This window comes from Microcaecilia unicolor, chromosome 8, assembly GCF_901765095.1.
Source record: "Microcaecilia unicolor chromosome 8, aMicUni1.1, whole genome shotgun sequence".
Lineage (NCBI taxonomy): Eukaryota > Metazoa > Chordata > Amphibia > Gymnophiona > Siphonopidae > Microcaecilia > Microcaecilia unicolor.
The window spans coordinates 195,517,939-195,540,548 of NC_044038.1; the positions used below are offsets into that span (position 1 = coordinate 195,517,939).

The 22,610-nt window shown below is 46.9% G+C and overlaps 1 protein-coding gene across 7 annotated transcripts in view; it reads right to left on the minus strand.

The window, feature by feature from the left end:
* Positions 1 to 17,547, minus strand: part of ZBTB46 (zinc finger and BTB domain containing 46) — a 343,478-nt gene extending 325,931 nt beyond the window's left edge. For 5 of the 7 annotated variants that reach the window (XM_030212915.1, XM_030212914.1, XM_030212912.1 and 2 more), the window contains exon 1: positions 17,166 to 17,547. The gene's annotated coding sequence lies outside the window, so the exon portion shown is untranslated. Of the gene's footprint in view, positions 1 to 16,737; positions 16,816 to 17,165 lie in introns of those variants that run through there. The other 2 variants (XM_030212909.1, XM_030212910.1) reach the window with 2 other exon arrangements.
* Between the last annotated feature and the right edge of the window lie 5,063 nt (positions 17,548 to 22,610).

The window sequence follows — 22,610 nt, forward strand, 5'->3', positions numbered from 1 at the left end:
ACCACAGCTAGGCACTTTGTGAACACCCTGGGCGCAGAGGCGAGCCCAAAGGGTAGCACACAGTACTGGAAGTGGCGTGTGCCCAGCTGAAATCGCAGATACTGTCTGTGAGCTGGCAGTATCGGGATGTGAGTGTAGGCATCCAAGTCCAGAGAGCATAGCCAATCGTTTTGCTGAATCATGGGAAGGAGGGTGCCCAGGGAAAGCATCCTGAACTTTTCTTTTACGAGATATTTGTTCAGGGCCCTTAGGTCTAGGATGGGACGCATCCCCCCTGTTTTCTTTTCCACAAGGAAGTACCTGGAATAGAATCCCAGCCCTTCCTGCCCGGATGGCACGGGCTCGACCGCATTGGCGCTGAGAAGGGCGGAGAGTTCCTCTGCAAGTACCTGCTTGTGCTGGAAGCTGTAAGACTGAGCTCCCGGTGGACAATTTGGAGGTTTTGAGGCCAAATTGAGGGTGTATCCTTGCCGGACTATTTGCAGAACCCACTGATCGGAGGTTACGAGAGGCCACCTTTGGTGAAAAGCTTTCAACCTCCCTCCGACTGGCAGGTCGCCCGGCACTGACACTTGGATGTCGGCTATGCTCTGCTGGAGCCAGTCAAAAGCTCGCCCCTTGCTTTTGCTGGGGAGCCGCGGGGCCTTGCTGAGGCGCACACTGCTGACGAGAGCGAGCGCGCTGGGGCTTAGCCTGGGCCGCAGGCTGTCGGGAAGGAGGATTGTACCTACGCTTACCAGAAGCATAGGGACCAGTCTTCCTTCCCCTGAAAAATCTTCTACCTGTAGAGGTAGATGCTGAAGGCTGCCGGCGGGAGAACTTGTCGAATGCGGTGTCCCGCTGGTGGAGAGACTCTACCACCTGCTCGACTTTTTCCCCAAAAATGTTGTCCGCACGGCAAGGCGAGTCCGCAATCCGCTGCTGGATTCTATTCTCCAGGTCGGAGGCACGCAGCCATGAGAGCCTGCGCATCACCACACCTTGAGCAGCGGCCCTGGACGCAACATCAAAAGTGTCATAAACTCCTCTGGCCAGGAATTTTCTGCAAGCCTTCAGCTGCCTGACCACCTCCTGAAAAGGCTTGGCTTGCTCAGGGGGAAGAGCATCAACCAAGCCCGCCAACTGCCGCACATTGTTCCGCATGTGTATGCTCGTGTAGAGCTGGTAAGACTGGATCTTGGCCACGAGCATAGAAGAATGGTAGGCCTTCCTCCCAAAGGAGTCTAAGGTTCTAGGGTCTTTGCCCGGGGGCGCCGAAGCATGCTCCCTAGAACTCTTAACCTTCTTTAGGGCCAAATCCACAACTCCAGAGTCGTGAGGCAACTGAGTGCGCATCAGCTCTGGGTCCCCATGGATCCGGTACTGGGACTCGATCTTCTTGGGAATGTGGGGATTACTTAATGGCTTGGTCCAGTTCGCAAGCAATGTCTTTTTCAGGACATGATGCAAGGGAACAGTGGACGCTTCCTTAGGTGGAGAAGGATAGTCCAGGAGCTCAAACATTTCAGCCCTGGGCTCGTCCTCCACAACCACCGGGAAGGGGATGGCCGTAGACATCTCCCGGACAAAGGAAGCGAAAGACAGACTCTCAGGAGGAGAAAGCTGTCTTTCAGGAGAGGGAGTGGGATCAGAAGGAAGACACTCAGACTCCTCGTCAGAGAAATATCTGGGGTCTTCTTCGTCCTCCCACGAGGCCTCACCCTCGGTGTCAGACACAAGTTCACGGACCTGTGTCTGCAACCTCGCCCGGCTCGACTCCGTGGAGCCACGTCCACGATGGGGGCGTAGAGAGGTAGACTCCCTCGCCCGCATCGGCGAAGCTCCCTCCGCCGACATAGTCGGGGAGCCTTCCTGGGAGGTGGCCGCGGTCGGCACCGCACGCGGTACCGACGTCGGGGACCTCAACCTGGGCGATGGACCAGCCGGCGCCATGCTCGACGGTACCGGAGGCGCAAGCACCGCCGGTACCGGAGGGGTAGGGCGCAACAGCTCTCCCAGAATCTCTGGGAGAACGGCCCGGAGGCTCTCGTTCAGAGTGGCTGCAGAAAAAGGCTGAGAGGTCGATGCAGGCGTCGACGTCAGAACCTGTTCCGGGCGAGGAGGCTGTTCCGGGCTGTCCAGAGTGGAGCGCATCGACACCTCCTGAACAGAGGGTGAGCGGTCCTCTCGGTGCCGATGCCTGCTGGGTGCCGAATCCCTCGGCGACCCAGAGCTCTCGGTGCCGACACGGGGAGGAGACCGGTGTCGATGCTTCTTCGACTTCTTCCGAAGCATGTCACCGGAGCTCCCCGGCACCGACGAGGAGGACGTAGAATCCATCCGTCGCTTCCTCGGGGCCGAGACCGAAGAAGGTCGATCCCGGGGGGGCTGTACCGCAGGAGCCCTCAGGGTAGGGGGAGACCCACCCGAAGGCTCACCGCCACCAGCAGGGGAATGGACAGCCCTCACCTGCACTCCTGACGATGCACCTCCGTCCGACGACATCAGCAGACGAAGTCTCGGTACCACCGACGTTGATGCAGTCGCCCGATGCCTCGGCGCCGATGCAGAGGTCCGATGCCTCGATGCAGTCGATGGAGCGGCAGCCAAGGAAGATGGTCCGGACGCTGACGACGTCGATGCACTCGATGCCTCCGGTGCCGATGTCGAGGAAGAGCCCGAGAACAAAACGTTCCACTGGGCTAATCTCGCTACCTGAGTCCGCCTTTGTAACAGGGAACACAGACTGCAGTTCTGAGGGTGGTGCTGGGCCCCTAGACACTGAAGACACGCAGAGTGCCTATCAGTGAGCGAGATTACCCGGGCGCACTGGGTGCACTTCTTGAAGCCGCTGGAAGGCTTCGATGTCATGGGCGGAAAAATCACGCCGGCGAAATCGAAGGCCGAAATGGCGAAAATTGAAGCACCAAAATTTAAAGGGAGAAAAATCTCGACCGAGGCCAAACTAGGCCTACCCCGACAACGAAAGAAAACTTACGGGGCAAAAGCTGTGAAAATTACGGGAAGGGCAGAAAACCCGAAAGGGTCTTCCGGAACACTTCCGGAGCGCTTCCCGAACTTTTTTTAAAGAAAACAAGGACAAAACACGTCGAAAAGGACGCGCGAGGTCGACTCTCTGGGGCACGAACGGCGTAACACGACCGTACCGAGCGCGGACGAAAGAAGACTGGCCGGCTCGAGCCGGTTTCGGGCGGGAAGACGGCCGCGCATGCGCGGTGCGCATGGGCGCGCGAGGACTAGCAAAGGCCTTTGCTAGTAAACTTTCCGATGGAGGGGGCTGCCGAGGACGTCAACCCATTAGTGAGAACAAGCAGCCTGCTTGTCCTCGGAGAATGTATGTTATTCCCAGGGGAGAGGTTTTGAATGTTTTTGATGTTAGTGGGGATGTATATGATGAATGTTTTAGGATACTGATTTTGTTAAAATAGAATTATTTGGAGTTTTGATAACTGAATATTTTTTTTATAGATTTAGTTTCATACTTTCCACAAATTATACATTGATTTAATGATTTCAATGAGAACAAGGAAGTGGATTCTATACGAGGTGATGTGGAAGGAAACAAGTTACAACTTCATTTCACCCTGTATCTAAGGTCAGACCAATTACTTTATCTAGAAACCAGTCCTCATTGGTCCTCTCTGGAGGCTTCCATACATTTCAGGTACCAGAAGCATGTTGAGATTTATCCTTATACGATTGTATAACAAGGTATTATGTATGATCTGTGGAGTTGATGTTAACTGGGAAATTTTAACCAAATATCTAATGGCTATATGTCTTGCCCACCCCATGAGCCATACACTGAAAATAAACTGTTTTAGTCTAATTCATTATAACAAATAGGTCTTAAAAAGAGGATTCATTTAATGTTTAAGTACTTTTCAAAGCTGCATACTGCTGTAAGGTGCACACATTTAAGAATCAAACCACTGGTGCTAAGGGCCCTGTTTACTAAGATGTGCTGTAGGCATGCAAACGTTTTAGTACGTGCTAAAAATTAGTGCATGCTAATAGAGACACCCATAGGAATATAATGGCTATCAATCGTTAGCGCGCCTACAGCACAGCTTAGTAAACAGGGCCCTAAGTGACTAATACTTATAAATAGGGCTTCAAGTAGTTGTTGTTTTTTTTGTTTTTAAACAATTGGTAGTTATATTTCTGCTATATTTGATTTTCTATTGAAAAAATTTCTATTCATGTTTGCTCTCTTAATGTATAAATATACACATATCGACAAGCACGGAAGAACAAAAGACCCTCGCACAGATCAAACAAGCAGGCAAAACACAGCGAAGGTGACACCAGAGATGATGTCAAAGCAAAACGTCCACAAGTTTTTGTTCAGGTGTGGGTTTCCAGGCTTGGTTACACGTCAAGAGAGTTTTTAAGTTTCGATTTTTCCTAGTGCTTTTTTTTTTTTTTTTTTTTTTTTTTTTGCATTTAACAGAAACCATTTACTACAGTTTCTCTTTTGTTTTGTGTAACGGCCGCAGCTACTTTTTAGACTGTATATGCTGCTCAACAGATGTTTAGATTTGTTTTTACTAATAGTGTTCCCCCCTTTTTTAGCGCTGATTTACCAGTAGCCATTTCGTACTTTAGGTGACTTCACCGTATCGCGTTCTCCACTACCGGCAAAGGGTATTCCATAATCCCGCGTTCTTCACTACAGATACCTGTGCTTTCATAGGGCTGTATCTCTTACTTTACTTCAGCACCAGTAGTGGTAGCCTATGTTTTTCTAACACTTGTGCATCTAACACTTGAGACCTTTTCTTCAAGTTTTAATGTCTGGCCCCCTTATTGTGTCTCTTTATAACCAGGCGTTTTTATTACATTCCATTCATCCTTATTGAAGGTGCTGTTTTCAGCCATTGTAGAGCGCTGAAGATCAGAATTTTTCCACCTTACAGGTATGAAATTTTGCAGCCTCTACATAGTAATATCCAGTTTCTTACACATTTTGCTTTCTTTCTCTGGTTCATATCTACAATCTCATTGAGTAAAGATCATCATCATAAGCATGTCTTCTCATCACGAGAGAGATACACACCCCAACACAATTTCTCAGTTTCTTTCTTTGATATACACACATCTGTTTACACGTGCCTTTAGCCTAGTGGTTAGTGCAGCGGACTCTTTACTCAGTATTTTATAGCTGCATCCACCCTATGTTACTCTGTCTACCTGATGTAATATGTAAGCCACATTGAACCTGCTATTGAGTGGGAAAGTGCAGGGTATAAGCATTACATTACTTTGATCCTGGGGAACTGGGTCCAATTCCCACTGCAGATCCTTGTGACCCTGGCCAAGTCACTTAACCCTCCATTGTCCCAGGTACAAAAAAGTACCTGTATATAATATGTGAACCGCTTTGAATGTAGTTGGAAAACCCACCGAAAGGCGGTATATTAAGTTCCATCCCCTTTATATACATATTAGGTGCTCACAATTATGAATCCATTTACCAGTTTAAGTTGGGGGGGGGGGGGGGGTTCAAGTGTTAGATTATGCATTTTTCATGTTGGTTTATTGACACATATAGCCCCATGTGTTCCTGGAGGTATTTTATGGTTTTATACATAATTTATAACTGTCATATCATTGTGTTTTCTCTGCCTATTTGTTTATTATTTGCTGTTTTAAGATACATTGATTTTTTTTTTTCATTTATTTTGTACTGCTTAGGGACTCCTGATGCAGGCCTTTGTGGCCAAAACACAATTTGTGTCGCGTCCACTGCATGCTTTTAATAAAACTCCTGATATGAACTAATTTAAGTCCTGTAAACATTTTGCTTTGACATCATCTCTGGTTTTACCTTCACTTTGTTTTGCCTCCTAACTGTACACTTAAACATTTAAAAGGTAAAATTATGTATCATACCTGATAATTTTCTTTCCATTAATCATAGCTGATCAATCCATAGACTGGTGGGTTGTGTCCATCTACCAGCAGGTGGAGATAGAGAGCAAACTTTGCCTCCCTATATGTGGTCATGTGCTGCCGGAAACTCCTCAGTATGTCGATATCAAAGCTCCATCCGCAGGACTCAGCACTTAGAGAATTACACCCACAAAGGGACACTCTGCCCAGCTCACCACCGCCGAAACGGGGGAGGGGAATTAACCCAGCTCATCCCCACACAAGTGGGGGAGGGGAATCCGTCCAGCTCATCCCCGCGGAGCGGGGGAGGGACACCACACCTGCCGATGCGGGGGGATCTGGCTTATCCTGCAACCGCAACCGCGGGAGGAGCTGACTGACCCTAACACCGCCGAAGCGGGGGGGGTACAAAGCTGCCCTACAGCCGCACGAAGCGGGAGGGAGCGCCGGCAGAATTTAAGTCTCAATCCAGCCCCGTAAAACGGAGGGGAGAGGAATGCAGCAGCTCACTGTAACACAAACTCGTCTCAACTCTTGAAGAATCCAAGTGAAAAAACTTGAACACGAAGTCCTCCTGAAGTAACTGAAGACTAAACTTGAACCTAAAATTCAACCAGAATATAAACAGTACAGATATCTGGGAGGGGCTATGGATTGATCAGCTATGATTAATGGAAAGAAAATTATCAGGTATGATACATAATTTTACCTTCCATATCATCATGCTGATCAATCCATAGACTGGTGGGATGTACCGAAGCAGTACTCACCCAGGGCGGGACATAGAAATCCCTGACCGCAACACTGAAGCTCCAAACCGGGCCTCCGCCCGAGCAGCCACAGTCAAGCGGTAATGTCTGGAGAAGGTATGGGCCGACGCCCAAGTTGCCGCCTTGCAAATCTCCTCCAAGGAGACGGACCCGGCCTCTGCCAGCGAGGCCGCCTGAGCTCTAGTGGAGTGAGCCTTCAGCTGGATAGGCGGCACCTTCCCCGCGGCCACATAAGCCGCTGCAATGGCTTCCTTGACCCATCTTGCCACTGTAGGCTTAGCAGCCTGCAGACCCTTACGAGGACCTGCAAACAGGACAAACAGATGATCCGACTTCCGGAAATCATTGGTCACTTCCAAGTATCTGATGATGACCCGTCTCACATCCAGATATTTGAGAGCAGAATACTCTTCTGGGTAGTCCTCCCTACGAAAGGAAGGGAGACAGAGCTGCTGACTCACATGGAAGCGAGAAACAATCTTGGGTAGGAAGGAAGGCACTGTGCGAATAGTCACTCCTGCCTCAGTGAACTGCAGAAAAAGCTCTCGACAAGAGAGTGCCTGGAGCTCGGAAACTCTTCTGGCTGAAGTGATAGCCACCAAAAAGACTGCTTTCAACGTCAGGTCTTTCAGAGATGCCCTCGACAAGGGTTCAAAAGGCGGCTTTGTAAGGCTCTTAGCACCAGGTTGAGATTCCACACAGGCACCACTGAGTGCAGAGGAGGGCGCAGGTGATTAACTCCCTTTAGGAAACGCACCACATCTGGCTGCAAAGCCAGGGAAGCACCCTTCAGGCGGCCCCTGAAGCAAGCCAGGGCCGCTACCTGGACTTTCAGGGAACTGAGCGACAGGCCTTTCTCCAGACCTTCTTGCAGGAACGCCAGCACTGAAGAAATTGGAGCAGTAAATGGAGAAAGTGAACCTGCTTCACACCACGCTGCAAAGGTACGCCAAACCCTGGCGTAAGCAGTAGAAGTAGAGCGCTTCCTCGCTCTCAGCAGAGTGGCGATGACCTTGTCTGAGAAGCCCTTCTTCCTCAGACTCTGCCGCTCAATAGCCAGGCCGTAAGACCAAAGGGGGAGGGATCCTCCATCACCACGGGACCCTGATGTAACAGGCCCTGCTCCACTGGCAGTCGCAGAGGTTCGTCCACTGAGAGCCTGATCAAGTCCGCATACCAGGGACGTCTGGGCCAATCCGGACCCACCAGGATTATCCGGCCCGGATGCTTTGCCACCCGGTCTAGCATCCTGCCCAACATGAGCCAGGGCGGGAACACATAGAGAAGCTCTTGTGTCGGCCACTGTTGGAGAAGAGCATCTACTCCCAGGGATCGAGGGTCCCGTCCTCTGCTGAAAAAGCACGGCACTTGGCAATTGGCCGATGACGCCATCAGATCTAGGCTCGGCTGGCCCCAGCGCTTCGTGATGTCCAAGAACGCCTGAACAGATAGCTGCCACTCTCCGGGCTCCAAGGTATGGCGACTGAGAAAGTCCGCCTTGACATTCATGACTCTGGCAATGTGGGCCGCTGACAGCTGTTCCAGGTTCGCTTCCGCCCACTGGCATAGATTCATGGCCTCCTTGGCTAGAGGGGCGCTCTTGGTACCTCCCTGGCAGTTGACATAGGCCACAGCCGTGGCATTGTCCGACAGGACCCGTACAGGCTTCAACGCCAGTACCGGGATGAACTCCAAAAGCGCCAACCGAATGGCTCTGAGTTCCAGGAGGTTGATAGACCACTTTACCTATGCAGGAGACCAGAGCCCCTGCGCTGTCCTTCCCAAGCAGTGGGCTCCCCAGCCCGACAAAGAGGCGTCCGTCGTGACGACAATCCACTCCGGGGTCACCAGAGGCATTCCTGCAGACAACTTGTCTGTCTGCAGCCACCAGCTCAGCGCCTTGCGCACTGCTGGGTCCAAGGGAAGGCGCACAGCATAATCCTCCGACATCGGAGTCCAGCACTGCAGCAGAGAGTGTTGTAGTGGTCTCATATGAGCCCTGGCCCAGGGCACTACTTCCATCGTGGCCGTCATAGAGCCCAACAGCTGCACATAGTCCCAAGCCCGAAGAGGAGAGGCTACTAGGAACTGATCCATCTGAGCCTGAAGCTTGACAATCCGATTGTCTGGCAGGAACACTTTGCCCACTTGGGTGTCGAATCGAACTCCCAGATACTCCAGGGACTGAGTTGGGCGCAGCTGGCTTTCCTCCCAGTTGATGATCCACCCCAGGGAGCTCAAAAGAGCAACCACCCGGTTCACAGCTTTGCCACACTCTGCATAAGAGGGGGCTCGGATCAACCAGTCGTCCAGATAAGGATGGACTTGTACTCCTTCCTTCCTCAGGAAGGCCGCGATGACCACCATTACTTTGGAGAAGGCCCGCGGAGCAGTAGCCAACCCGACCGGGAGGGCTCTGAACTGGAAGTGTCGGCCCAGTACTGCAAAACGCAGAAAGCGTTGATGAGGAGGCCAGATGGGAATATTCAAGTACGCTTCCTTGATGTCCAAGGATGCCAGGAACTCTCCTGCCTGCACTGCCGCTATAACAGAGCGGAGGGTCTCCATGCGAAAGAGCCTGATTGACCCCTTGAGGTCGAGGATAGGCCGTACAGAACCTCCTTTCTTTGGTACCACAAAGTAAATGGAGTAACGTCCCTTACCAAGCTGATTTTCTGGCACCGGAACGACCGCACCCAGGCGGATCAGATTGTCCAAGGTCTGCTGCACTGCCACAGCTTTGACCGGAGACTTGCAGGGAGAGAGTACAAACCCGTCTCTTAAGGGTCGGCAGAACTCTAGCTTGTAGCTGTCTCTGATGACTTCCAGCACTCAAGCGTCTGAAGTTATTGTGATCCACTCGCCCAGAAACGAGGACAGCCGTCCTCCAATCTGCACTGGGGCGTGGACCAAGGCCCCGTCATTGGGTACGAGACCCTAGGGGAGGACCGGAGGGAGCACCTCCGGGACGGCGGTCTCTGCGAAAGGAATGCTGCTTGGGGGAGAATTTCCTCTTGAAGGAAGAGGGGGCAGAGGAGCCCGACCTGCCCGGGCGGTACCGACGGGCTTCCTAAAACCGTCCTCTGGAGGTACCGGGGCGAGCACTAGCCCGAGCCCTGACCTCTGGTAACCTCTTGCCCTTAGACGTGCCGAGATCGGTCACGATTTTGTCCAGCTCGACCCCAAAGAGCAGCTTGTCTTTAAAAGGCAATCTAGCCAGGCGGGATTTAGAGGCGTGGTCAGCAGACCTATGCTTCAGCCAAAGCCACCGCCGCGCAGAGATTGTCTGAGCCATGCCTTTAGCTGAGGCCCTCAAGACATCATACAGCAAGTCTGCCAAATAGGCTAAGCCCGATTCCAGGGCCGGCCAATCAGCCCTCAAGGAATGATCCGAGGGGGAAGCCCGCTGCACCATAGTCAGGCATGCCCTGGCCACATAGGAGCCGCAAACTGAGGCCTGCAAACTTAAAGCAGCCGCCTCAAAGGACGACCTTAAGGCCGCCTCCAATCTTCTGTCTTGGGCGTCCTATAGGGCCGTGCCACCTTCCACCGGCAACGCCGTTTTCTTAGTCACCGTAGTGATTAAAGAAACCACGGTAGGCCACAGATAGGCCTCACGTTCACTTTCAGGCAAAAGATAGAGGCGGGACATAGCCCTAACCACTTTAAGGCTCGCTTCCGGGACATCCCACTGAGCCGAAATTAAGGTGTGCATGGCATCACGCACGTGGAAGGTTCTATGCGGGCGCTTCGTCCCCAGCATAATGGCAGAGCCAACAGGGGCTGAGGGAGAGACGTCCTCCGGAGAGGAAATCTTCAAAATGCCCATGGCCTGCATTAACAGGTTGGGCAAATCCTCTGAGCAAAGAGCCGCGCTGCAGAGGGGTCATCCGCTCCATCCGAGCGGGGATCCGTCTCCTCCAAGGAATCCGCAAAGTACCGTTGGGAGAACTCAGATACGCTGCCCTCATCTACATCGGAGGAGACAAAGTCCTCCAAGGCCTGGGAATCAAACCGAGGGCGTTTATCTCCGGGGGCCTCAACCTCTTTAACAGATGAGGGAGCAGGGGCAGCGTTTTGCATAAGGAAGGCCTGATGCAGTAGCAAAACAAACTCGGGGGAGAAACCCCGCATACTGTGCACTTCCGCAGCCTGGGCTACAGCCCTAGACGCACCCTCAACCGGCGCTCGCAAGAGCGGGGGAGAGACATGCTGCGCATCCAAGATGGCGTCCGGCGCGACACTCCGCGAAGGAGCCGCGCGGGAAGAACGGCGCTTAACTTTAGCCGCTTTGTGCCCAAATTAAGGGTGTTCATGGCATCAATGTCTCCCACCTCAAGGGCGGCCCAAGAAGAAGCCGTCCGAGCCGCGTGGCCGGCCAATATGGCGGAGGCGAGCCGCGGGGATGGGCGTTTATGGCGGGAAAAACCGCCACACCTGAGGAAGGACCGGGACACTCATCGGTCACGAAACTGTCACCCAACAAGGGCGAATCAGACTTTAAGACCCCCGCATCCCCTCTAGACGCGCACACGCGATCCGGGGAGCGACTCTTTGCGCCCTCGCCCTCCGACGCCATAGGCCACGTGGAGACCAATCGGGGAACCCCCTGCCCGCCATAAAAGGTAAAAATTACCTGCTGTCCGCTCCGAGCTGTAACGACCTGGTGTCCCAGTGAGTAGCTGCAATAAACGTTTAAATAAACGTTGAAATAAACGCCTTTAAGGACGTTCAAAATTTTTTTTTTTTTTTTTTTTTTAAACGGAGCCAGCGGGAGGGGGGAGAAAAGGAGGGACCTGGCGCCACCAGGTTTGCACTTGCTCAAGAAGAGCCCTCAACCCCAGGCACTCAACAAAACCTAAAAATTAGGCTTGGAGGCCTAGCCAGAGCTGCTGCTGTGTGTGACCACCACCTGCTGAGATAGAGCACATACTGAGGAGTTTCCGGCAGCACATGACCACATATAGGGAGGCAAAGTTTGCTCTCTATCTCCACCTGCTGGTAGATGGACACAACCCACCAGTCTATGGATTGATCAGCATGATGATATGGAAATTAAAAATAAAAAGATAGGGCTACAAGTTAATCGAAGTTAACTTTGCTATTAATACATTAATCACAATTTAAAAAATTAATCACACTGCTGCATCTTCTGTTTCTTCTGCTCTCTTCCATTCCCAACCTATCCTCAGTGCAATCTCGCATCTTTCCCCCCACCCACAATTCAACATTACCCCACCTGTCTATCTTAAAGGTGGTCTTCTGTTGTTCCCTGGCAGTGGCAGCACTGCACATGTACTACCTGCAACCTGCACCAAATCTTTCCCTCTGGCCAGTCTAGCCCATGCAGGAACAAGAAGTGATATTGGGGGCGGCAGGGAGGGGACTGAGCTGCATATCTGCAAGTAGATCTGGAGGGGCTACCGGCTGAAGATATGGCTGCTGGAGCTCACCACCTCAGCCATGAAACAAGCTTGGTGCTCCTCACTACCAAGTTTGTGTCACTGCTCATGGGGGTGAGAGAGATAATGGACCCCAGGAAGGAAATAATGGGTCCTGGGACAAGAGGAGAGAGAGGGAGGGAGGGGAAAAAAAAAAGAGAAAGGGAGAGATGTTGTTGCATCTGGGAATGGAAGGGGGATGGGTTTTGATATACTGCCTTTCTGTGGTTAGAATGAAAGCAGTTTATCTATTCTATACATGTACTTATTTTGTACCTGGGGCAATAGAGGCTTAAGCAACTTGCCCAGAGTCACAAGAAGATACGATAGATACTTTTAATTGTGCAATTTATCATGATTAAAAACTTTTTACCAAAATGTAACCCAACCTATCAACATAAAACCCTATTCAAGTGTCATAGGCAAGAGCAAAACTACCTGAAAACTATACCAGTACACAAATGCTGAAATAGATGGGATTCCACTACTGCAGAAGCCATACCTAATAAGTACTTTAGTAGACAACTAGTGTTTCCCTTATATTCGGTCAGAATTTATGTTTCAACAATTATTATTATTATGGAGAAATCAACGTAATACAATAGTAATTTCTTGCTTGGGGTACTTACAGTTGTTTTCCACATCATTCACTCTGCCCTAATACAAAATGAACAGCTAACATCCTCAAAGTGATATAGTCCCCTGTCTGCTCCATCATCTTACCCTCGGACCCCTTCCCCCCCATCCCCCCTATTAACCCATATCGTACCCAAGACACTTCTGTTATCATACAGTATACTATTATAAGGTATTAACAATAAGACTTCGTCCTTTTTGCGTCATTTTATCTAAGTAGCATCCCCATATTTTAAGAAATCGATTTTTCCTTTTGCAGTAATTTGGTCAGAATTTATACTTTTGCCTCCATTCCACTCAATGCTTTCCAAACTACAACAGTTTTTGCCACTAACAATCAAAAATTATGATAAATCCATGAATATTTATGATAAACCACCAAAAAATAAACCATGAATTTACTAAGGTTCCTACACAAGAGAAGTTTTCATTAAACAACACAAACCTGTCTGATAAACCTGTAGAACAACACAGTTTACAATCTGAATCTTGGCTCATGTTTTGTTTATTAACTAAAATGCCACATCAAAATTTCTAACTTAACAAGTAAATACAAATCGATGTCCTTAGGGCCTATTTACTTGCTTCCTATACACAGCACTGGAAAAAAAATAGTAAAATCAGGAATCATTGGTAATTTTTAATTAATTTATTAACTACCTCTACAGATAAACAATGTGATTTACAATTAAAACATATATATATATATATATATATAAAAAGCAATGAAAACATGGACCGCCACCTTCAGATTCAAACTAAAAGAAAAAAAACAAATTGTTGATATCAAACTCATACCACATAATCTCATATAACTACTACTACTACTTATTTCTAAAGCACTACTAGACGTACGCAGAGCTGTACACTTGAACATAAAGAGACAGTCCCTGCTCAACAGAGCTTACAATTTAATTAGGACAGACAAAAAGGACAAACAAGAGATAAGGGAATATTAAAGTGAGGATGATAAAATAAGGGTTCTGAACAAGTGAATACTACTGTAATGGAATATACATTGGATGCAAAGAAGTAAGCTTAAAGAAATTATAAACTGCCCAAAACACTGCAGCACGCCTGATATTTCAAGCATTGCGCTATCAGAGAGAGATTCCTCTACTGCAAGTCCTACTCTAGCTTCCTGTGAAAACAAGGATACATTTCAAACCCATTACCATCAACCACCAAATTTTAAACAGAACGGCCCGTAATTATACATGCTCCCTAATAACTTTCCTATTAAACGCGGATAAGGGTGCCCATTACTTTTATTACACCTATCAAATTGCAAGGGTGTAAAGTATAAATCTATATATGCTGCGGGTTTCTCATACCACGCCACTAAGGCGTGGAATTCATTATCAACTGATATAACGGATAACTGATTACCAAATCTTCTGCAAAATGCTAAAAGTTTCTCTCTTTAAGAAGTTTTTTTAACAGTCAAAGGGTAATAACCCAAATTAATGGGTGACATGCTTAACAACTCCAATAGAGAATACTAGTAATTCAGGGTCCACTTGATGTATCTTATCCTAAATAATTATACGGACAAATATAAGGAACCGCAAAGTTTTGTAAATAAAGTTCTATGTAGAATCATGTTCACTGCAATGTTAATTTTGCTGCCCAAGTTTAGGAAGTATAATTTTTATGTAAAATCAAATCATGTTTACTGTGAGCCACACTGAACTGAATTATATTTGGAAATGTGGAATATAAGAACTAACAAATGGAAATGGACTACTTTATGTTGCCATTTATAGTAAGCTGCACTTGCCCAGTTTGTTCCTATTATCTAAACAATCAGGGGCACAGGCAAAAAAAAAAAAACTCTTCTTCCCAAATACCTCTCTGCAATTCCATTACTATAGCAAACACACTAGTTGTGTTACACATTAACTATCTCAGCAAATTACTTCTTTTAAGTGCACTAATGCTGTTAACGTGTTTATTTTTATTCAATGGGAAGTCATACCTGTTAATTTCCTTTCCTTTAATCTGACTGCAAATGACTTCTTGTAAGTGTACCAATGCTGTTGACGTGTTTATTTTTATAGAATGGGAAGTCAGTCATACCTGTTAATTTCCTTTCCTTTAATCTGACTGCACCATCCTGAGATCAGCATTTTCTCTATCTGCTGGTAGGCAAAGAATACAACCACTAATCAGGATGATGCAGCCTGGACTCTAAGGAAAGTACATTAGTGCTACCTTAGAACACACTAAGAGGATGCAGCAGGCCTCACAGTAGAGCCACAGCTATACCACAAACTATTGCCAAAAAAAACAAGGTAACCCACATCATGCTATAAATCACAGCAATAATGCGCTGCTCATTGATAAAAGTCACCTTTTTTGTCAGTACCTGAGTGCTGACTCGCTCAGGTACTGACAGAAAAGATGACATTAAAAAAGGGCAAGAATGCAGCGGCATTTTTCCTATCCTGGTCAGCGTCTACTTGGTACCCCAATTACCCCTCCACACCAACAAAAATAAATAAATTCCCTTGTGTCTAGTGTCACCATTCCGTTCGCTCTGCCTGACCAACCAGAATTTAAACAAACAAAAAAAGCCCCTGGTATCTAGTGGCAATCACCCCCCCCCCCCCCAAGACCAGTTATCTCTTGATGAGGCAGGAGCAATGCCCACTCATTCCTGCCTCCAGTGCTGTCATTCTCAAAATAGCAGCATTCTGGGATGCACTGGGCAGGGCTAGTCTGCCATAAGGAAGTGAACAGATTAGGAGGGAACCGGGTTGGATAAGGTGAGGGAAACAGTATTGGAGTGGTGCAGAGGGGGAAAACAGTTGGGGCCTATGTCAATCATGTAGGCTCTATGCCAGCCTCAGACCTGGCAGTAGGCTTCTGGCATTGAGCTCCTTGATCACCTCTTTAGCATGCATTTTAATATGCTGTACACCATGTCTACCATAGCAGAGAAGAAGCCCTTTTAACATACAGCGGCCATTAACAATCAGGTCAACTGCTCATTAAGGGCACGCAGTAGCCAAGCAATAACTTTCTGCATCAGCATCTAAGTAAATGACCCACAAAGAGACTGACATACTATAACAAATTATGCAATATGAAAATTTAAAAGCTATTTTAATCTAAACATTTCTGTTTTCATAACTCATCTACAAAACTAAATATCTGAATATAAACAAAATGTGTACTAGAATCTGTATAGGAAACCTACAGACACTCTGACATTTAAAAAACAGGATGCTATCAAACTGATAAAACAACAAATGCAATAGTTCAGCTTCCCAACTGTCTGCAAAAAGGAGTTATTAGAAGAATAAAAATCCTGGTTTAATTTTAAGTCATTGATAACCTACTTGCTATACTGTACACTGAATAAAACACTAAAGAAGGTGTTTACAAAAGTGATTTAACACCTTTATCACTGCATAAACAATTATTTATACCTTGGTTTTAAGCAATCACAATACTTTAAGCAATTAAACATCTGTATTAGCATTACTTGTTTCCAGGCGACACTAAACGTACACTAACAGATTAAACAAACTTTTCCCCCAAAACTCCAGCTATGCAAACCTAAGCAGATATAGTGAAATTCTGTGCTGTAGCTTCCTTATTCGTAAGCTGGAAATCCATCACCAGTCACTAGCATTATTAATTTGAATCACACTACAGTAATTAAGAGCCCTGTAACACAACCTTCTAATGTACAGAAAGACACTCTTTAGTACATCTCACCATTGCAAACAGGGGAAAACTACCTTTTTTCATAAAAGCCTGAGACTGTTGGTCACCGTGATAAGTGCAAGAACTACCTCCATCTCATAAACGCAGCATTTACACATTTTTAAGGGTCAGTCTCAAGCCCTCACCCACGGTAACCTATAATTAAAATGGAGGCAAGCTCGGGCGAAGCGCCTGGCTTTCGGGGAGACAATAACCCAAAACAGGCCTGGCTTAACACACACACACATGCTGTCTAGTCTGGGATGTACACGGCTTGTTACCTCATCCCATCCCTCTCAGTGTCAGCTTCAAGCACTCTCAGAAAAGTGCTGGTACAAGTTGCGGAGATCGGATGCTGCTTTTCCTCCGCCGCTGTTGGCCGGAGAGCAGAGCTCGCAGAATGCCCCCTTGTCTCCCTGCGAGCTGGGTGTTGACGCAGCAGAAATTACCAGCTGGAAAATTCCCCTTTTGGAGGTTACAGGGAGGAGGAAGGCAGAAGGGGGAGGGGGTTAAACCCTGGCATCAGCCACCGCTTCCCACTCACTCCAGTCAGAAAACAAATTAGACCCAAGACAAGAGCCTGGCAACGCAGAAACCTTCCCCCGGGCTCACCTTATGTCCGTGAGGGGAAGGGGGACTGGGGCACGGCCCTGGGGCTGACCCCCCGCCCTCCTAGAGCGGGTTGCGGGCGCGGCTGCCGCGTACTCACCTCTTACCCCATTGAGAGAGCCGGTGTAGGCTCCGCCACCGTCTTGCCACTTCCCAACGTACGGAGAGGAGAAGCGCTGAGTTATGGTGCTACTGCTACTACCGCTGCCCCCTCAGCTCCGGCGTTGTTGGGCTGTCTGTCTCCCTCCCTCGGGCAAAGGTCGCGCGGGCTATAGCTAGCGCACGCGTACTCTTGTGTCTGTCTCTCTCCTGCCCTATCCTGCTGACGTCTCCTCCGCGCGCCGCTCCGCACTACACCGGATCACGCGCATTCCCAGGCCCTACACCGATCCAATCTACTAGTAAACCAGTCTAGTACTCGCCGACTGACTCGCGTCGCGCGTCTCTCTGATAGAGATCGTGGGCGGGATCTTACTCCTAAGGCTTCTGTTCTATCCTCGTTCATTTGATGCTCATGCGCACGTTCATTTTATTCACTTCTGATTGGACCAAGCCAACTCAACGCCCCACCTCTTTCCGTTTTTATTTTCTCTTTTTTTTTTTTTACTGTTTAATGTAAAGAAGAGGTTGGTGAAAGAACCTCTTTGGTTCTGTGTATGGGAACCATTTCCTTCTTCTGCCATAAAGTATGTGTTACGCTTGGCGTTACGTTTCCACGGCCGTCTTAATGCCGGAAGTAGGTGCATGCCGCTGTTTGTTCTTCTGGGAATAATCATTTTCCACCTTTTTGTGGCAGAGAAGGCCTTGTGGATGTTGTCAGTTAGGAAATCGGATGGTTGTCCTGGTATAATGGTAAAATAAAATCGGCCGGTTATTCTGGTACAGTCTAATGTGCGAAAGCTGTATTGCAAGCCACAGAAGTTTGACTGCACAGAATACTGTATTTTACTTGAGTCAGATTTTGTTACTTCCTCTGACTCTGCACCATAGTAGGTGGTCTGGCTTAACCACCAGCCGCTGTCTCCAAGCCCTGCAATATATTTTTTAATGCATTTTTCTATCCCACTATTATCCAAAAACAAATTTTGGTCCAAAGTGGCGTACAATTTACATTTTGGTGGAGTTACAACAGTGTTGTGCAATGTGGAGAGTATAGTTTGTTATTCATAGAGTTTTTGTGAAGAGATAGATTTGAAGAGGAAAAGGTAGCTAGCTTTTGTGTTCACTTGTAGAGTTTTGGTGTTTATTCATAGAGTTTTAGAATAGGTAGATTTGAAAGTGTAATTAAAAACAAAAGGCAGGTGATGATATCTTTGTGATTAGCTGTAGAATTTTTTGAAGAGGTAGGTTTTCATTTCTTTTCTGAATTGGAGAAAATTTGTGATGCTTCTTAGGGTTTTGGTATCAAGTTCCACCATTTGGAACTCTGGTAGCTAAATCCTGCTGTGTAGTTAGTTTTGTAGATGGTGTTTTTGCAGTTGGGAAGATATATGAATAGTTAGTTTTGTTACAGAACCCAGACTGCAGCAGACAAGTCCTCTGGGAAGACGCAGAGCAGAGGCGAACCAGGCACTGAATACAAACAAGATACCAGACATGGCAAATAGAGCACACTCAAGACAAGGTGAAACCAGAGCCTGTCTAAAGCAAAAAGCAGGAACCAGGAACAAAGGAAGGACATGCGGCTGCAAGGCCGAACTGGAACTGTAAATAATTGTCACAAATTGAATGCAGTGAAAAACAGGTTCAGGCTTCCTAACGAAAACTAGGCCTGTAGAATCATAGTATCTCTCAGTCCTGATACTTCACTGAAGAAATGTGACAGCCTGATTAACCTTGGCAGAGTTACAAAGTTGGCAAGAGTTGTGTACAGCTGGACATAGGCACGCTGAGAAACTATAAAAAATAATTGGGCCAGGTGCAGAAAAGTTAAATTTAAGGATGAGCGAAGCTTAGAGATCAGAAAACTTACTACGGTTGAAACTTGGTCCTAATTGGATAAGAGATAAGCAAACTCTCTGAAGTTGTCTTGGTCATAATTGGATGTATGTGCCAAATATGATGAAAGTGCAGGTGGGAAAGTAAAATGTTCATATGAATCTATGGGACAAAAAAGGTATAAAAGGTCTGCTAACTAAGCAGTCAGACAGAGAAGAGACTGGGAGAAAGAGAGAGAAGACAGAAGAAGAGAGAAGACCTAGATGTGTCGTGAAATGTTGTTCCACCATATGAATGCCTGAACTGCTTGTATTGTCTTTGGGTAAGATATCAATGCTAATAAACTATATCACTGTATCTACTGAATACTGGGTTTCTTTCTAATTATTGAGTTTGCTACTTCCCGCACTGTTTAAAACTGTCACGAGCAGATACAGGGTTGGGTTAATTAAGTATTATGAGGGAACATGCAATCCTTATCAGGATAGTAGAAAGCTCATGGCTTCCGCTGCGCAACAGAGGTGGCAGACCTAATTATTAATCAGAACCCACCCGTAACAGAATCCAAGCATACGCAAGGCCGAACTGGAACCCACTCATACCAGAGGGAAGGGAAAAGAAACAGAACGGAATCTCTTGAGGAAGTACTACTCAAGCAGTGCACACACACTGCACTAAACAAAGCCACAAACAAGGGGTCAAAAGACCCTACATAGGCACAAACAAACTGAAGGGGAAAGGACAACCCCACTTAGACTCATGGTAGAAACCACAAATCTTAGTTTCTTACGTGTAACAGTAGTTTTCTGTGGACAAAGGATCTTCCAGCCACACCTCTGAATATATGTCATGGTGACGTGACCAACCCAGCTATCCAATAGCAGATGCTCTAAAAGTTAAAGTGAGCCAAGGCTCGCAGTTTCATTTTGAATCGCCTTTGAAGTTTTTTTTTTTTTGTCTTATTTATCATTGGTGGCTTGGGGGGAGGGAGGGAAGGGTGGGAAGACAAGGTATGGGGCTTGTAGGGTAAGTTAATTATATGTAAGTTTAACAGTGTCTACATCCCATGTTGTAATACAGTATGGATAAATGTTTCTTGGGGGGGTGGGGAGGGAAGGGGGGGGGTTGCCTGGGGAGAAAACCGAAAAACTATTTGACGTCGGAAGGAACACCGACAGTTGTCTGTTGTATTAGTTCTGTTATTGATGTGCTGTTATTGACTGAAAGATGATAAAAGCATTCTATTCTGTATGTTAAGTCAATAAACAGATTTAAACATAAAAGTTAAAGTGAGCAAATTAGAGGATTCCCGCCCATACCCATAGTATATATAGCAAGTGACATTACAGAACTCAGTTTAATAAAAATAGCTGCGACAACTTAGGGAGGGATTGTGTGGCTAGAAGATCCTTTGTCCACTGAAAACTACCGTTACAGGTAAGAAACTATGATTTTTCCATGGACAGGATCTTCTAGCCACACCTCTGAAGACTCCCAAGCATACACAGGTAACATACACTGAGTGATAAAATTTACAATCAATCAACTGAACTCAATATGAAATTGTTACCTGTGATAAGAAGAGGAGGATAGTTGTCGTTTAAATTGCCTTCTGAAGAATTGTCAGTCCAAAGTTGGAATCTGCACGTGATGCCACAACGAGACAGTAGTGTCTTGAAAACATGCAGTGATGACCATGTTGCTGCTCTGCAAATATCTAGAAGAGGTGCTCTACGTAAATATGCAGTTGAGGCGGCCATAGAACGTAGTCTATCGGCTGTGACATGAGGCGTTGATGGCTGATGATGAAGAGATGATGTTGAATAGCAATAGTTAATACAATTTGTAATATATGACGATAATGTACGTTTAGAGACTGATTGTTGATGCTTCGAATTATAGGAAAGAAGATAATTAAAAAGGTCTGTGATCCCGTGATGTACGTTGTAAGTAAATTGATAATGCTCTGGTATAGTCTAGAGTGTGAAGACGACTTTGATGGGTATCCTGATGTGGAGGTGGATAGAAGGTAATATAATCGATTGATTAATATAAAAAAAGGAGACCATCTTAGGCAAATATTTTGGATGAGAACGTAGTATTGCTTTATCATGCAAAATTTGAGTATATGGAGCATAATACACTAACGCTTGAATTTCACCAATTCTTCGAGCTGAAGTAATGGAAATTAGGAATAATGTCTTCCAGGTAAGAAATTGGATGATGGCAGACTGCAGAAGTTCAGATAGTGACCCCATTAACGCCTCCAGTACTAAATTCAAGTCCCACGCTATTGGAGGTGTTTGATTAGGAGGTTTGAGATTAAGTAATCCCTTCAGAAAACGTTTGTTGATAGGATGTCTTATTTCTGTTGTGTCATCAATAGGGTCATGAAAAACTGATATAGCTGCAACATGCACTTTAACTGACGAATAAGCTAATCCAGAATTAGAAAGGTATAGAAAATAATCTAATAATGGAGAAATTGAACAAGAGATTGGATTAATGCTACATGGTCTACACCATAACAGAAATCTGTTCCATAGAAACATGACAGCAGATAAAGGCCATATGACCCATCCAGTCTGCCCATCCTCTGTAACCCCTAATTCTTCCTGTTCCTAAGCGATCCCACATGCTTATCCCATGCCTTTTTAAATTCTGGAACAGTCCTCGACTCCACCACCTCCACCGGGAGGCTATTCCACGCCTCCACCACCCTTTCTGTGAAATAATACTTCCATAGGTTACTCCTAAGCCTATTCCTTCTTAACTTTGTCGTATGCCCCCTCATTCCAGAGCTCTCCTTCATTTGAAAAAGGCTTTCTTCCTGTACATAAATGCCCTTGAGATATTTAAACATTTCTATCATGTCTCCTCTCTCCCTCCTCTCTTCCAGTGTATACATGTTGAGGTTCATAAGCCTGTCCCTATAATTTTTGCATTCAAGACCGCTTACTAATTTCTTGCCGCCCTCTGGACCAACTCCATCCTGTTTATATCTTTCCGTAGGTGCGATCTCCAGAACTGCACGCAGTACTCCAAATGAGGCCTCACCAGAGACTTATTCAACGGCACTATCACCTCCTTTTTCCTGCTGGTCATGCCTCTCTTTATGCACCCAAGCATCCTTCTGGCTTTGGCCATCGCTTTTTCTACCTGTTTGAAAGGTTTAACTTTATCAGACACAATCACCCCCAAATCCCGCTCTTCCTTCGCACACTGAAGCACGACACCCCCTATACTGTACCATTCTCTCGGATTTTTGTGACCCAAGTGCATGACCCTGCATTTTTTGGGTTTAAACCTTAGTTGCCAAATATCGGTCCATTCCTTATCTTCGCTAGGTCTTTCCTCATGTCATTCACACCCTCCAGGGTGTCCACCCTGTTGCAGAGTTTAGTATCATCAGCAAAGAGACAAACCTTACCAGACAGCCCTTCCGCAATATCACTCACAAAGACGTTAAAAAGAGCCGGCCCTAGGACCGATCCCTGCGGTACTCCACTGACGACCTCCTTTTCTTCAGAGCAAGCTCCATTTACCACCACCCTTTGTCTCCTACCATTCAACCAATTTTTTACCCAATCAGTTACTCTAGGTCCCG